This window comes from Aythya fuligula, chromosome 1 (assembly GCF_009819795.1).
Source record: "Aythya fuligula isolate bAytFul2 chromosome 1, bAytFul2.pri, whole genome shotgun sequence".
Taxonomy (NCBI): Eukaryota; Metazoa; Chordata; class Aves; order Anseriformes; family Anatidae; genus Aythya; species Aythya fuligula.
In genome coordinates this window covers 156,721,038-156,736,819 of record NC_045559.1, presented here as the reverse complement: position 1 = coordinate 156,736,819, position 15,782 = coordinate 156,721,038, and positions in this window count along the sequence as shown.

The following is a 15,782-nucleotide window of genomic DNA, read 5'->3' as shown; positions in this document are numbered from 1 at the left end:
GAATGAGAATACATTACTATTCTGCTGATCCACTCAGTGTTATTTTTGCTGCATGAAGTGTATACCCACAACTCTCCTACAGCCTGACATTAGGAAAAACATGTATACTTATATACTTACTAACAACTTTTGCTCTTGTCATAACCTTTGTTGTTGTTGTATCATAATCTCCGCTCACCTCATGAGGAAGCTTTAGACTGCTTCCCTCGTTCTCCTCTGAGGGAAGAGGAGATCCTCAGTCTCCTCTTTTCTGAACAGACCAAGTGACTTCAGCTGTGCTTCAAACATCTTCCCGTCTAGACTCTTCACCAACTTGCAGCCCTCCTCTGTAATAGTTTTATGTCTTTCTTATGTTATGGTGTCCAAAACTGCCCATGGTTAGCTGGCTAGATAAGCTTTATGCACCCCAGGATACGGTTAGCCCTGTTGACTTCTAGGGAACATAATCAACTTGTCATTGTCCGGAACCCTCAGATCTCTTTCTGCAACACTGCTCTTGTTCTGTGGTCTGTACATATATCCAGGGTTGCCTTGTCCCAGATGCAGAATCCAGCATTTGTTCATATTAAACCTCATATATATGGGGACTGCCCTGCCCTCTAATTTGTCAAGATCTCTCTGCAAGGAGAGGTAAGAGCTCCTCCTGACGTATTGTCGTTTTCAAACTTACTTAGTATAATAGAATCATATAATATTCTGTGTTGGAAGAAGTTTTCATCTTTATATTTACATCTGCATCTACATCTACATTTATAGCATCTGTTGATAAATGTCTGTGAGATTTCTCTCATATCATCCTTGGGTGTATAATAGAAACTACGGAGGAGATAATATTTTCTGTTTTTTGATACTCAGTGGAATACTATTACATTAGACAGTCATAATCCCTAAAAATGTTGACTTTTTCATCTTTGTGATAGTCACTTAGTGAGACTGTTTTTGCCATTGAAGTGATAGATATTTCATACTTGAAACCACATCTCTTCTGACACTACAGATCGTCTGCTCCCAGTTAAACCAGATAACAGAACAGAGAGAAATTGGGAGTATGCTTATAAATAGCTGTTTCAATTCTGCCTTTTAAAGGCTGTGTATAGAAATCAAACTACCACTCAGAATGCAATCATGTGCAAGCCTGTCATGCTGTGCTGCTCTAGGCTAACAGTTCTACAGGTATGCATTGAAGAAAAGCCAACTTTTTTTTTTTTTTTTTTTTTCTTTCCTTGTTTCCTGCCAGCATGTTGCCATTCTTGCTGGGAACCCTGAAAGCCACTTTCCCCACATTTCCTCAGGGAATTTGGCAATTTACAATAACAGTCAGTCATTCATAGGTTATGGGCAGAGTCCTGGTACAGAGAAAGCAGAGACTGTGTCCTGTTAATGAATCTGGATCATATATATTACCACTGCTGACAGATGTAATTACTCAGGGAAATCCACTTCACTGAACTCCTGTGTTCACCTTGTAAGAATCATAAATGTGCTCATCTTGAAAACCTGACATTCAAGGGAAATACAACCATGACCTGAGAAATATACGAGAGTTGACAAATGATGACAAATGTCAGTAATTCAGATAAACTGTTGACAGGTCTGCCCTTGTTAACATCAGCAGTGTTAGTAGAATGGTGAAATAACATATTGTACTGTGCCAAGATTTTGTTGTTAATGTCTTCCTTCCCTGTAACTCCCCCCACTCCCCTGCCAGCTGCCCAGCTAGCACCACTCCACAGAGGCCTCTTGGATATTTTTGTTATCCCTTAAAACAAAAGGTTAGATAAAACATTTTTTTCAGCTATCCTGGCATTTCTGAAGGACATAAAACTATTAGAGAGTGTCCAAAAGAAGATGTACAAAGATGTCAAAGGGTCTATAGGGCAAGACATATGAGAAACAGCTGAAGTCACTTGGATTGTTCAGCCTAGACAAGAGGAGACTGAGGGGAGACATCATCACAGCCTAGATCTTCCCCAGGAAGGAGAGCAGAGGGGCAGGCACTGATCTCTTCTTCTTCAGTGATAGGACCTGAGGGAATGGCAGGAAGCTGCGACAGGGGAGGTTCAGGTTGAGTATTAGGAAAAGGCTCTTCACTGAGAGTGGTTGGGCACTGGAACAGTGCCAGGGAAGTGGTCACAACATTAAGCCTGCCAAAGTTCAAGAAGTGTTTGGACAATGCTCTCAGACATATGGTCTGATTTTTGGGTGGTCCTGTGTGGAGTCAGGAGTTGGACTCGATCCTTGTGGGCCCCTTCAAACTCAGGTTATTCTAAGTTTCTATGACTCTCCCATGAAGACAGACTGAGGGAATTGAGGTTATTCAGCCTGGAGAAGAGAAATCTCTGGGTATACCTGTGGTGGTTTTACTCAGCTGGGCAGATGAGCTCCACAGCGACTGCTCTCTCACTTAAAGGAAAGGGGGGAGAAAATACAATGGAAAGGATTCAAGGGTTGAAATATGCACAAGGAGATCACTCAAAAATGATGATCTTGGGCAAAACAGACTCAACATCAGGAGATTAATATAATTTATTGTCTATCACTAGCAGAACAGCATAGTGAGAAACTACATGTAAAATCAGACTTAAAGCACCTCTCTTCCCAACCACCTTCTTCTATGTCCTCTTCCTGAATGGCTCAGGGGAAGAGGGAATGGGGGCTGCGGTCAGTCCCTAACAGTTTATCTCTGACGCTCCTTCACAGTCACTCTCTGACCCTGCTCCATGTGGGGTCCCTCCCACAGGATGCCATCCTTCCCAAACTGATCCTGCATGGGCTACCCACAGGCAGTAGCTCAACAAGAACTGATCCCACATGGCTCCGTACCATGGAGTCCATCCCCCAGGAGCAAACTGCTCCAGCACGGGTCCCCCACAGGCAGCAGCTTCCCCCAGACCCTCTGCTCCTGTGCAGGCTCCTCTCCACAGGCTGCAGCTCCAGCCCGGGAGAGCTTCTGTGGGGGCTCTCCATGGGCCACAGCCGCTTCCAGGCCACATCCACCTTCTCCACCGGGGGCTCCTCCATGGGCTGCAGTTTGGAGATCTGCTCCATGTGGGACCCATGGGCTGCAGGGGGACAGCCTGTTCCACAAGGGGTCCCTCCACAGGCCGCAGAGGAACTTCTGCTTTGTGCCTAGAGCACTTCTTAACCCTTCCTTCTTCACTGACATTGGTGTCTGCAGGGATGTTTCTCAGTTCTCTCTCCCAGGTACTGCCATACATTGGTTTTATCTTTCTTAAATCTACTCTCACAGATGTGCAAACAGCAGTATTAGTTGGCTTGGCTCAGGCCAATGGCAGGTCCTTTTTGGAGCCAGCTGGAATTGGCCTGTATCTAACATGGGGCAGCTTTTGGAATCTTTTCACACAGGTCACCCTTGCAGCACCCACTGCTACCAAAACCTTACCACATAAACCCAATACAACACCTTATAGCGGCCTTCTGGTACCTAAAGGGGGACTTCAGGAAAGCAGGAGAGGGGCTCTTTTTCAGGGAGAGTAGTGATAGGACAAGGGGGAATGGTTTTAAACTAAAAAAGGGTAGATTTAGATTAATCATTAGGAAGAAGCTCTTTACTCAGGTGTGGTGAGGCACTGGAACATATTGTTCAGAGAAGTTGTGGATGTGGATGCCCCATCCCTGGAAGTGTTTGAAGACAGGTTGTATGGGGCTTTGGACAACATGGTCTAGAGGGAAGTGTTTCTACACGTGGTGGGGGTGGGGGTAAGAGAGGGGGTTGAAATTAGATGGTCTTTACAGGCCCTTCCAAATCAAACAATTCTATGATTCTACCATTCTATCATTTTCTAAAAAATACACATGTAAAGTTCTGGCAATCATCTCACTACAGGGGTAAATGTATATTAAGTCACATATGAGAATGTGAATTTTACCTAACTAAACAGTCTGTGGACTGTGTGAAACTTGATCCCAAGACCCTACATTTAAGCCACTCTGTCAGTGGTCCGGAATAATCCCATTGTGCTGAGGAGGCAATACCTGCACACAGATGGCCATCAGAAGTATAGCCCCCCTAGATTGTAGCTCCTTTATGGGCCCAGAACTTCAGCCCCCCCAGAGCTGGGTGTTACACCTCCCAAACCTTATGTATAGTGCTGTTGTGGTGCAGTTCAGTGCCCATAGATTTTCCATCTGCTTTTACAGCGATTCACACTCTGTGCTGCCTGAAGCAAATCAGTCTGCTTTCACTGTAAGAGCACTACAGTGGGTCTGCCTTGCTCCCCACAGTTGCTGTGCCTAGAGCCTTTCAAGGAGAGATTAAAGAACCATTTGGCCTAGGAAGATTTAGATTAAGTTGTTTTTACTTTTGCAGAAACAGGATGGACTTACTGACCTCTGGAGGTGTTCACTGACATAAGCTGAAAGTCCCTCTGTGCCTTCAGAGTGATTTAAGTCCAGATCTAGGTGACATAACTCATTAAGGATGATCTCAGTGGAAACTGAACACATCCCAGTGCCATCCTATTAAAGTCAGTACAGCCTACTATGGTAGTCACTGGGATGAGTAAATCCAGGCTCTTCCATCATTCAACTCAAAGGTTTACACCACTGCTGTTGGTAGGCAATGTGTACAGACAATGTAATCAGGCTAACAGTATATATTTATTAAAATAAAATAAAATAAAATAAAATAAAATAAAATAAAATAAAATAAAATAAAATAAAATAAAATAAAATAAAATAAAATAATAAAATAAAATAAAATAAAATAAAATAAAATAAAATAAAATAAAATAAAATAAAATAAAATAAAATAAACAGCTGATGCATTAGCTTATTTTAACATTAGAAATAATAGTCCTATAATAGTCCTTTCAGATATAATCCAACACAGAATATTGAGCAGCTGCAGATACAACTAAATATAAATAACTCCTGGAGTTGTTATAAACTCACTCATTACAGAAGTTATAAGCTCATTCATGTTATAAGCTCATTCATGACATTAATTCAGTCATGAATGGCTTCGGCTGCCTGGCTGCAGCTCCAGCCAAAACTGAAACAGAAGTAAGCACAGCAGGGTTGTTTATCCCATCAGTCTCTATTGAGAGACCCTACTATCTACCAAGCTGCTAAAATAAACTCATTAGAATATCTGATAGTATTAGTTACTCAAATCTCACTTTTCCTCAAGCACAAGCATCTTACATAGGGCTCCTGGCAGACTTCTCCTTCTTGAGATTTTGGAGTTTACAGGTGGGGATTTCCGTGACTGTAAGTACTTCTTGCCCATTTAGAGATACCTATTTATTAAAAAAATGTGATGTCCCCTAACTTCAGACACATAGTCTTTTAAGAGATTACAAATTGAAGCACAAATGTTCTTCCTTGGGATGAAAAAGAATTGTACATTTTAACCAAGATTCTCTCTCATGAGAAAATTCGGTAAGACACCTTAAGCTTTGAGTGATGAAAAAACACTTTCTTCCTTCCATCATAAAACTTCTCCACACTAGAAGAAAAATAGAATATTCCTCCTACCCCCTTCTACCCCCCCGCAAAAAAAAAAAAAATCCAGAAAAAAAAAAACCTTTCTTATATTGAAAATGAGTGTTTCAGCACTTCCTGCACTTTCACTTTTTGATTTTGACAAAGGTTCCAGATGTGTCTCTCATTTGTGTCAAAATGCAATAGAATTAATGACATTTAGGTTGTCTTTCTCCCTTCTCTTCTTCCTGCATTCCAGCTTATGTTTTGAAAATTAATATTAAACTAAAGATGTAGAAATAATATTAAATACACACTAAACTAAAGATAAAGCTATTTGAAACTGTTTTCTTCTTCTTCTTCTTGGGAAGTTTTTGTCAGAAAAGGTAAAATGGAAAGTTGGTATTCATATTGATGAATACATTCTGTTGCAAAAAGGGTAAGAAAACAAAAGAAAATATTTTAAATATAAAAAAGTACTGAAGTGATAAACTTAGTCTATCATATAGACATAGTTATATATTCATTACTGATAAAATCAAACTGGAACACAGAGTCATGCTAGCTTGAAGATTTATAAAGCATTAAGGTTGTATTCTAATTGTCATATTGCTGAGACTATTGTCTGCATATTGTTTGCAAACCCAGTCATAAAGTTGAGCTCTTTGTCAGTTATTTATAAGCAAAAAAATTAAGTCTATTTATCTGACAGGCATTAGTTTGAAGTGCTAATAAAAATAATTAAAACACATAATGTTTGCTAGGAGCTTCCTGTCTCTACAAAACAACAACAATAAAAATTCTGAAGAAAAAAACAAAACAAAACAAAACAAAACAACAACAACAACAAAAAAACAGACAAACTTTTTATATAAACCTTTTTTTTTTTTTTTTAACAAAAAGTGCTTTTTTTCCTACCAAAAAAAAAAAAAAAAAGGCTTAACTAGCCAGAGGCAAGTGAAACATGCATGTAGACAGTGCATATTTTATAAATTATTCAAAATTTAAACAGACTAAGTGAAAGCACAGGGACATACCCATACTTGGAAATATGGAAATAAAATATTGTCCCTATTGTCCTTAGTGATGGATAATAGCTCCTTCCCACACCTCCCTCAACCTCTCCAACCCCTGCAATGGAGTTCCTTGCAAATCATAGCAACAGAAAAATAAGGCAAGGGCAAGGAGGAACCAGGGAACTGTAGGCACTTTGATCCCTGTGAATGTGAAGAAAGAACTAATCCTGGAAAACATTTTCAGGCACATGAAGGAGAAAAAAAATCATCAGGTGTAGTCAGCGTGGATTCACAAAGAGGAAGTCATTCTTGACCAACTTTGTAATCTTCTATGATGAGATCAATGACTCAGTAAAAGAGGGGAGAACAGTGGATATTGTCTTCCTGCACTTCAGTAAGGCCTTCAGTACTACCTCCCATTAGATCCTCATAGAGAAGTTGTTGAAGTACAGGCTAAGTAGACAGACAGTGGGGTAAACTGAAAACTGGATGAACAACTGGGCCCAAAGTACAATCAGTAACATGAGGTGTAGTTGAAGGCCAGGAACTAGCAGTATACCTGGAGAGTCAATACTGCATCTAGTCCTGTTCAACATCTTCAGTACTGATCTGGATGATAGGGCAGAGTGTACCCTCAGTGAGTCTGAAGATGGCACATAACCAGGACAAGTGGCTGGTACACCACAGTTTTGAAGTGAAATGAAGTTGAATGAAGTTCAACAAAAAAAAATTTTAAAGTTCTGCATTTGGGGAGGAATGACACAGAATAAATTGGGTGTTGCCCAGGCTGCATTAGACAAAGTTATTTCATTCAGGTCAAGGGAGGTGAAGCTTCTACTCTGCTCAGCACTGATGAGGCCACACCTTGGGTAGGGTGTCCAGTTCTAGGCTCCCCAGTACAAAGCTGACATGAACATACTGGAGAGCGTTCAATGAAAGGTCACAAAGATGTTCAAGGGACTGGAGCATCTCTCCTATGAGAGAGCTGAGACAGCTGTGACTATTCACCTGGGGGTGTGAGCTGATGAGAATCTCAACATGAGCTGTCAACATCTGCTTGCAGCCCAGGAAACCAACCATATCTTGGACTGTACCAAAAGAAGCATGGCCAGGAGGTCAAGGGAGCTGATTCTTCCTTTCTGATCTCTTGAGACCCCACCTGGAGTACTGCATTCAGTCCTGTGTCCCCCAGAACAAAGAGGATGTGGAGCTATTAGAAAAAGTCCAGAGGAGGACCACAATGATGATCAAGGGGCTGAAATATGTCTCTTATAAAGACAAACTGAGGGAACTGGGTCTATTCAGACTGGAGAGGAGAAGGCTCTGGAGAGACCTTATAGTGACCTTCCAGTACCTAAAGGGGGCCTACCGGAAAGCTGGGGAGGGACTTTTTATCAGGGAGTGTAGTGATAGGACAAGGAGTAATGGCTTTAAACTAAAAAAGAGTAGATTTAGATTAGCCATTAGGAAGAAATTATCTACTGAGAGGGTGATGAGGCACTGGAATGGGTTGCCCAGAGGAGCTGTGGATGCCCCATCCCTGGAAGCGTTCAAGGACAACTTGGATGGAGCTTTGAGCAACCTGGTCTAGTGGAAGGTGTCCCTGCCCATGGCAGAAGGGTTGGAATTAGGTCATCTTTAAGGTCCATTTCAACCCATACAATTCTATGATTTTATGATACTATGATTCTAGAGAAGAGAAAGCTCAGAAGGGATCTTATCAATGTACACAGATATCTAAAGGGAGGGTGGAAAGCATACAGAGCTGGGATGTTTTCAGTGGTGCCCAGTAACAGGACAAGAGGCAATCAGCACAAATTGAAACACACAAAAAAAATCTGAACATCAGGAAGCACTTTACTGTGCAGGCGACTGAACACAGACACAGGTTTCCCAGAGAGTTTTTGGAGTCTCCCTCCCTGGAAATCTTTAAAAACTGTCTGGACCAGATACTGGGCAACCTGGCCTATATATATGGCCTGACTTGATCAGGATGTTTGTACCAGATGATATACAGTGGTCCCTTCCAACCTCAGAAATTCTGTAATTCTGTGAATGCACTTTCTTTCCCTTTGTTAGGCATTCAGTGAGCACACTGTAACAACTCCATAAAAAGTACAAAAAGTACAGTATAACAACTTGTATTGTGTTTATGTGGCAAGGGTTTGGTAGCAGGGAAGCTGCAGGTGTAAAACCCTAAATTGTATTAATCTCCCTATCCTGAGTCTGTTTTGCCCATGAAGATAATGGGTGAGTGATCTTCCTGTCCTTATCTCATTTATTTCCTGAGCCCTTTCCATAACATCTTCTCTCCTTCTTTTCTCCCAACTTAAAATGATAATTTTATTTTATAATACTAGCACATTAGCTTTTTTTTTTTTTTTTTTTTTTTTTTTTTTTTTTTTTTTTTAGTGTGTGGTTTTTTGATTCTCTCTGGTTGTATGAAGAAACAATATATAACTGTATCACAGTAACATTTCCCACTTTCCAGGTTTGTTTATATCCTGCCCTCCTGAGACCCAGGTATGGATCAGAGCTATCAGAGCTGTCTCTCTCCCACACTTGTTTTTCATGGAAAAGGACCCAAATGCACATGCATTTGATAAGAAAAAAGCTTACTGGGGAAAAAAGACCCCAAAACAGACTGTCTCATATCCCTGTACATAAAACTAGGCATTGCCAAATGATCTTTCTTATGAATCAGTGTTTCAAGAAGGAGAACCAGAGAAGAGATTTAGTTATACATTTGTAGAACTCCTGCATAAACTTGTAGTACTATAAACAAAGAAACTGACAATAGCTCAGAATTGCATAATGCAGATTAAAAAAACCCTAACAATGAACAAACTGGGAGGAAAACCATGAAGATCTGGAGGGATTTGATTAGGCTAAAGTCAAAACAAATAAAGGAAAACACAGACATAAGCAGAGAAAAACAATCTCTATATAGCAAAACAGGCGTAAGACTTGGTGTCCATAGTATTCAGCATTCTGTACTCCCAAACATGTTTATTTCTTTTAATGATGGCTTAAGCACACTGGCAGTGGAGAGTTAACAATGCTCACTTGTGACAGTATTTATGATATAATAAAACATTTTGAATTCAGCACCTGAAATAATGACAGTTCAGATAAAGTCTAGCTACTTGAAACAGACAAGCCATAAATTGCAGTTGGGCTTCTATTGTGACCAAAACTTGCATTCTGTCAGATACAATGGTAAGCTACAAATACCACTTCCTCTATAGAATGCTGTGGTTGAGTGAAGCTGAAATCTTCCACAGTCAAATAAAAAAGGCTCATAGGGTCTAAGTTTTCCACTGCTTACAAGGGACAATCCACATTCCACAGCCAGAGAACACCACTGCTCTTCTGAAATAGTATCAATTTATATGATCATTAAAAAAAAAAAAAAAAAAAAACAGGTCCTACCCGTGTCAGTTTTAACACTGATTTCTGAAGACAGTAACATGTCAAAGTTCTTTGAGTCTTGGACTTATATTTTTAAAATTATTTAGTCTTTTTTGTCAGTTCAGCATAGAAGTCTCGAACCTTTATGGCCTCTGCATTTTGCAATATATATTAAATTACCTATATATAAATTACAGAAATAGTCCTGGAATCAAGAAGTAAAAATCAAGAATGCCTTTCCCCAAGTAAATATTGCAAATATTGAAGAATTATTTTCAGTTCTGTTCCCAGAACTGCCTGACAAATCATACTTATGGCCCTCTTTTGGCAGAGAAAGAGAAGGGAATCTCCTCAGGCTATGACAGGAATTGAACCTGAGTTACTAGATGAATGATTTGTTAAAAGTCTATTAAATAAAAAAGGCTATGATTCTGTTATCCTGCAGCAGTGTTTTAAAATAAAATGGTGGTGGCAACACTTCATTGTTGCAATCTGGTTGTGAATTTGTTGGTGTATTTAATTGGTAGATGCATTTTTTAAATGGCAGAAGTATATATGTTTGCAGGTTTGTTGAACTTAAACAGGAATAAAATTGCAAGATTTTCAGCCTTTCCCTTCATAGGCAATTTCGGCTATATGAGAAGTTATAGTAGTAGATGTTGAGGTAACCACAAACAGAAACTTGGGCTGCTGGCAGGCATTACTCACTTCTGTGTCTAAATTCAATAACTAGGAGTATTCAGGGTCACCACTGTGCTTTGCCTCTTAAATTCTTCTTAGATCTAAAGCTTTGGTTCTGAAAGCTTCTTTTTAACATACTGTTAATGCCTAAAAGGATCACTATTTCATACAAAATTTATTTTTTATCTTTAACTCTTTGCCAGATGTTTGTTGTTGTTGTTATTATTATTATTGTTATTCATTTGTATTTCAATACAGTTCAATTTCTCAAAGCTTGTACATTTGAGTATTTGAGTAGCAAAGTCCTTATTTGGATCTGGCATCCATTCTTTGAAACAATTAATAGATTGATACAGAAGTAGCTTAAAAAGTTTTGGATGTTACTTTTGTGATCTTCAGCAACTGTCGTTTAACTTTGTGCTGCTGTTTTTCTGGGCAACCACTAATAATGTTAAGTTTAACAGAGCAAATGTTGGATTACGCACCTGGGAAGGGGCAAACCTGACTGTACGTACAGACTGGGGAATGAGATGTTAGAGATCAGCCCCACAGAAAAAGATCTGTGGGGTGTGATCAAGAGCAAGCTGAACATGAGCCAGCAGTGTGCCTTGGCTGTCAGGAGGGCCAACTGTATCCTGGGGTGCATCAAGCATGGCACTGCTAACTGGTCATGGGAAGTGATTGTCACTCTTGTCTGTGCTGCTGTGGCCTCACCTTGAGTACTGTGTGAAGTTTGGGGCAGCATAGGATAAGACAAAAAGCTGTTAGAGAGCATCCAAAGGTGGTAACAGAGGTGGTGAAGGGTCAGAGGGGAAGACGTAGATGGAGCAGCTGAAGTCACTTGGATTGTTCAGCCTGGAGAAGAAAAGACTGAAGGGGGGTCTCATGGCAGCCTACAGCTTCCTCACAAGGTGGGGAGGAAGGGCAGGTGCTGAGCTCTTCTCTCTTGTGACCAGCAATAGGACCCGAGGAAACAGCTTGAAGCTGTGACAGAGGAGGTTCAGGCTAGATATCAGGAAAAGGTTCTTCACCAAGAGAGTGGTCAAATACTAGAACAGGTTTCCCTCAGACACATGGTCTAATTTTTTGGGTGGTTTCTGATATTGCTTGAAATTATGAAAAGTACAGTTCTGGTCTTCCTAATGACAATCTGCAGGGAAATTTAAGCAAATATTTAATGAAAAAGGTGAGTTGGTTCATAGATATCTTCTTTCTGAAGTATTAAGAGTACTTCTGGGGGTATTTAAATATAATCCTTGAATTTCAATTAGGGGTAAGTACTTCCTTTATAACATTGTTAATTATACAACTTCGTTTGAATTCTTCATGTATTCAGTCTTCATACAATCCAATCAATAAGCGGTGTTATAGGCAAAGTCTCTTTTTGGACTAAGTCTGGTAAAGCATCAGCTAAAACAGTCAGCTAAAGCATCAGTCTGGATAGAAAAAAGAATCAATTTTCCTGTGTGTTACGTCTCATGATTTTTCCCAACTGCCTTGCTGTTTTAGTGGAGACACATTTTCCATTCTAAGGTGTACACACATCTGACCCATGTTAACCTTGTTCTGTGAGTATAGATCTTGCAAGATGCTTATACACCTCTCTATGTCTTACAGCATCATTGGAAAGGATATCCATGCATGTTATGGGCACAAAATAGGTTCAGACTGGTAAAGTTATACAAAAAAACCTCTCTCCCCCTCCTCTTCCTCCTTATTTTCCCTCTTTCCCTCCCCTTCCCCCTCCTCCCCTCTTCTCTCTCTCTCCCTCTTTCCCCCTCCTCCCTTCTTCTCTCTCTCTCCTTCCCCCTCCTCCCTTCTCTCTCTCCCTCCTTCTCCCTTCTCCTTCCCTCCCTCTCTCCCCCCCACTCCTTCTCTCTCTCTCCATTTCTCCCATAAACAAACAAAAACAAAAACAAAAATAAATAGAGCAATACAAGTACAGTACAGTATAGTAGTACTGGAAGTGTAAGAAAGTGAAGATTCTGACATGGAAAGCCAGCGTTAGAAACATTTAAAGCAATATATTTAGTCAGAATTTGTTTTTAAAAAGCACAAGCACAAAAACACAAGCAACAATCATGTTCACATAAAGGCATTCTCCACAGAGTTGAGTAAATGTAAATAAATTATTATTCTAATTGCTTTCAATTAAATAAAATATTTTTTCTTGTCAAATCATGGGTGTTATTGTGTATTGTGTATATAGACATTAAGATACCATACTTAGCATTTTGATATTATGTATTAAGAAGCCTTATGGAAAGTAGTTAATTTGTTAAATATCTACAGAGCTGGGAAATGTCAACCATTTTTATGTCCATAGGGAAACATTTATATGCGTATAATCTATCATAAATGTTATATATTTTATACAAGCTATATTAAAGACATCTCAGTGGAATATTGGAGAGTTTCTTAGTTCATTTAAATCAATATAGCTCTTCTAATTCCAGAGATGCATCAATTTACACATTTCAGTGAATATATGCTAATTTATACCAGCTGAGAATCAGGCCTTCAAAAGATTGTAAATTTGCAGAAAAGTTTATTCATAATCCTGGATAATAGGAAAGGATTCTTGGGAGGATTATTTCAGTCATTCTGAAGATGTAATTAAACCAAACATAGAGACTTTTAAAAATTCTTTCAGCAGAGTATTGTTATTTTAAAATGACTTATTCTGTTGTTGCTACTGGAGGAAGAGATGTATTTACCAATAAATTCACCTCAAAAGGAATGATTTAGCTACTTATTTACAGTTAAAAAGAGTCCAGCACACAAGTAGACTATAACCCAAGTTTTCTATTTACTTTTATGTACATTAAGGATACTATGAGAAGACAAAAAAAAATAAAAAAAAAATAAAGTCTTAATCACCATTAATAATCAAGTTCAGTAAGATCTAAGCTCCTATTAATAGGACAAAAGCAGCTTAGCTATAGTAGAAGAAATTCATTTCTCCACAGTTAAGAAGGTGTTCTGAGCCTTATATCAAGTAAAAGCTGTCTTAAAAGAGCTTCTCAGTCTACACTTCAGAAAGCCTGTTTGGGTATTTTCAGAACACCTAAAATGTAATGTGAAAAACAATTGGATTGTAGGGAAAATATATATATATAAAACAAAACAAAACAAAACAAAACAAAACAAAAAACAACTATTTTCTTGTAGTCTTTATTTCCTGCAAATGGAATGTGAAAGATGTGGATTTATATACCTGCTACCATTCCATTCACAGTAGAGCATTTGGGGCTTGGAATTTTCATTTTCAGTGCTAGCTTTCTAATGCTGTACTGGGTCTGTCTGGGATGGAGTTAACTTTCCCCACTGCAGCCTATATAGTGCTGTGCTTTGCACTTGTAGCTAGAAAAGCCAGTAGGCAGGGGGGTGGGGAAGCATTGTCAGGGCAGCTGATCGAAACCGACCAAAGGGATATTCCATACTACATGATGTCAATTCCATACCACACTCAGCAATAAAAGCTGGGGATGAATTGGGAACTCTCATTATGAAAGTGTCTCTTTTTCCTAGGCAACTGCTATACATATTGAGGTCCTACTTCCCAAGACTGGATGAGTAGATGAGTGTTGTCTGCTGATGGGAAGTAAAGAATAATTGTTTTCTCGTTTCCCTTCCCTTCCCTTCCCTTCCCTTCCCTTCCCTTCCCTTCCCTTCCCTTCCCTTCCCTTCCCTTCCCTTCCCTTCCCTTCCCTTCCCTTCCCTTCCCTTCCCTTCCCTTCCCTTCCCTTCCCTTCCCTTCCCTTCCCTTCCCTTCCCTTCCCTTCCCTTCCCTTCCCTTCCCTTCCCTTCCCTTCCCTTCCCTTCCCTTCCCTCTCCCTTCTCCCTTCTCCCTTCTCCCTTCTCCCTTCTCCCTTCTCCCTTCTCCCTTCTCCCTTCTCCCTTCTCCCTTCTCCCTTCTTCCTTCTCTGGGCTGAGCTGAGCATGATGTAGATGGTATGGAATAAAGGCTGGACATTGTCCTAGTTTTAACTGGGATGGAGTTAGGTTTCTTTCTAGTAGCCAGTGTGGTACTGTGCTTTGGATTTAAGATGACAATAATGTTTATAACACTGATGTTTTAGTTGTTGCTGAGCATTGCTTTTACTGTGTGAAGGACTTTTCAGTTTCTCCCATTGCTCTGCCAGTGAGGAGGCTGGGGATGAGCAAGAAGCTGGCAGGGGTACAACAAGGACAGCTAACCCAAACTGTCCAAAAGGATATTCCATACCATACGATGTCACAGTGAGTAACAAACTAGGGGACTTGTCTGAGGGGCAGCCACTGCTCAGGTCTGTCTGGGCGTCAGTCAGTGGGTGATAAGCAATTGCACTGTGCATTGTTTTGTATATTCCTTTATCATAATAGTTATTATTATTTTTCTTTCATTTCCCATCCTCTTTGACTGTCTTTATCTCAACCCATGAGTTTTATCTTGATTTTTTTTTTTTTCTTTCTGTTTTTCACCCCCATCCCACTGTGGCAGGGGGAGTGAACAAACAGTTCTGTGGTGCTTAGCTGCCTGCCAGGTTAAACCACAAGTCACATGTTTGTGAGCACAAATTGCATTCCTTAGACATTGCTCTCTGATCTTGTTTTCAGATCAGAAATTCTAGCCACTTATTCAAAATGCATTATTTGGGATCCTACTCATCATGACCTCACTTTGTAGTTAGTTGAAATTGAAAAGATGAGACTTTAGAAAGCAATTCAATCTTAGATATATCAACTTTTGAAAAGGACTATCTATCTCTTGCTACTGATTATGGAGGAAGCCCAGAATAATCATATTCCTACTCTATAAATATCATCTAGACTTTTGTTGCCGCATGGAAGAGCCATGGTTTTCTTTTGGTGTTTATTTTGGATATATATATACACTTCAGCCAAAGTATCTTTTATCAGCTGAATACCTTTTATATTCCATTATTTTTTGATAGCAACTATTCCTTATATTTGGCTTCTCAAAGAGAAAGCTCCAAAGAGAAGTACAAAATTATTGTTAGAGAAATGATCTTAAGATATCAGAGAATGAAAATCAGAATTTCATTGCAGGTTTTTGAATGTTATTTCAAAATCTTTTTTTAAGGAAGTTGAGTGAGCAGTAAGCAGTACACATATGTATAGTATTCTTTGCCTATTTTAGATTTGTATCTTCAACTCTCTAAAAAGCGTAAAGTACTTGTCAAGTTGTTGCCTGCTCTCTTTGGAAGTGCCATTCTCCTCTCCATG